Source organism: Pongo abelii, chromosome 7 (assembly GCF_028885655.2).
Source record: "Pongo abelii isolate AG06213 chromosome 7, NHGRI_mPonAbe1-v2.0_pri, whole genome shotgun sequence".
Classification (NCBI taxonomy): domain Eukaryota; kingdom Metazoa; phylum Chordata; class Mammalia; order Primates; family Hominidae; genus Pongo; species Pongo abelii.
In genome coordinates, this window is record NC_071992.2 from 12,748,544 (window position 1) to 12,750,853 (window position 2,310).

Genomic DNA, 2,310 nt, shown 5'->3' on the forward strand with positions numbered 1-2,310 from the left:
TTGTTTCAAATACATTTTGTGGTGAAATTGGGTTCCTGAACGTGTGTGTTGAGCATCTCTGGGCCTGAAATGTGTGGATTCAAAGACCTTTATGAGCCCATCAGGCAAGAGGAGGAACACAATGAGTACCAAGTAAGTTAGGGCAGATGGACTTCCTGGAACTGGAGTAAGCCTGACACCGCAGAAATGTGTATGACTTAAAATTAACGTTGGTAGTAAATGCTAGATTCTGATAGCAAAAAAAAAAGTTAACTTTGGAATACAAAAGCATTTCAAAAGATTCAGAAGCCCACCCCGAAATATGCTGACAAAAATTAAAATATATGCATATTTTGCAAGGCATGAAATAGTTAAAAGAATAAATCAATAAAATATATAGTAAAAAAAACTTACAAAAGAGTATAAAATAGCACTTGCTTCAGCAGCATGCATGCTAAAATTGGAATGATACAGAGAAGATTAGTTTGGCCTCTGTAAAAATATGTATTTTTTCTTTTATAAATTTTTTTTAAATTATACTTTAAGTTCTGCAGTACATGTGCAGAACGTGCAGTTTTGTTTCATAGGTATACACGTGCCATGGTGGTTTCCTGCACCCATCAACCCAACACCTACATTGGGTATTTCTCCTAATGCTATTACTCCCCTAGCCCCCCACCCCCAGATAAGCCCCGGTGTGTGATGTTCCCCTCCCTGTGTCCATGTGTTCTCATTGTTCAACTCCCACTTATGAGTGAGAACATGCAGTGTTTGGTTTTCTGTTCTTGTGATAGTTTGCTGAGAATGGTGGTTTCCAGCTTCATCCATGTCCCTGCTAAAGACATGAACTCATCCTTTTTTATGGATGCATAGTATTCCATGGTGTATATGTGCCACATTTTCTTTATCCAGTCTGTCACTGATGGGCATTCAGATTGGTTCCAAGTCTTTGCTATTGTGAGTAGTGCCGCCATAAACATAGTGTTCATGTATTTTTATAGTAGAATGATTTATAATCCTTTTATTATATACCCAGCAGTAGGATTGCTGGGTCAAATGGTATTTCTGGTTCTAGATCCTTGAGGAATCACCACACTGTCTCCCACAATGGTTGAACTAATTTACGCTCCCACCAACAGCGTAAAAGCATTCTTATTTCTCCACATCCTCTCCAGCATCTGTTGTTTCCTGACTTTTTAATGATCGCCATTCTAACTGGCATGAGATGGTATCTCATTGTGGGTTTGATCTGCATTTCTCTGATGACCAGTGATGATGAACATTTTTTCATATGTCTGTTGGCTATATAAATGTCTTCTTTTTAAAAGCGTCTGTTCATAAACTTTGCCCACTTTTTGACGGGTTTGTTTTATTCTTGTAAATTTAAGTTTTTTGTAGATTCTGGATATTAGCCCTTTGTCAGATGGATAGATTGCAAAACTTTTCTCCCATTTTGTAGGTTGCCTGTCCACTCTGATGATAGTTTCTTTTGCTTGCAGAAGCTCTTTAGTTTAATTAGATCCCATTTGTCAAATTTGGCTTTTGTTGCCATTGCTTTTGGTGTTTTAGACATTAAGTCTTTGCCCATGGCTATGTCCTGAATGGTATTGCCCAGGTTTTCTTTTAGGATTTTTATGGTCGTAGGTCTTACATTTAAGTCAAGATCAATCTTGAGTTGATTTTTATATAAGGTGTAAGGAAGGAGTCCAGTTTCAGTTTTCTGCATATGGCTACCCAGTTTTCCCAGCACCGTTCATTAAATAAGGCATCTTTTCCCCATTGATTATTTGTGTCTGGTTTGTCAAAGATCAGATGGTTGTAAATGTGTGGTGTTGTTTCTGAGGCCTCTGTTCTGTTCCATTGGTCTACATATCTGTTTTGGTACCAGTACCATGCTGTTTTGGTTACTGTAGCCTTGTAGTATAGTTTGAAGTCAGGTAGTGTAATGCCTCCAGCTTTGTTCTTCTTGCCCAGGATTGTCTTGGCTATGCGGGCTCTTTTTTGGTTCCATATGAAGTTTAAAGTAGTTTTTTTCCAAATCTGTGAAGAATGGCAGTGGTAGCTTGATGGGGATAGCATTGAATCTGTAAATTACTTTGGGCAATATGGCCATTTTCACAATATTGATTCTTCCTCTCCATGAGCATGGAATGTTTTTTGATTCATTTGTGTCCTCTCTTATTTCCTTGAGCAGTGGTTTGCAGTTCTCCTTGAAGAGGTGCTTCACATCCCTTGTAAGTTGTATTCCTAGGTATTTTATTCTCTTTGAAGCAATTGTGAATGGGAGTTCACTCCTGATTTGGCTCTCTGTTTGTCTGTTATTGGTGTATA

The 2,310-nt window shown here is 38.1% G+C and overlaps 1 pseudogene; it reads left to right on the forward strand.

The window, feature by feature from the left end:
• Window positions 1-413: 413 nt before the first annotated feature.
• Window positions 414-510, forward strand: LOC112134772 (U6 spliceosomal RNA; annotated as a pseudogene).
• Window positions 511-2,310: the final 1,800 nt, after the last annotated feature.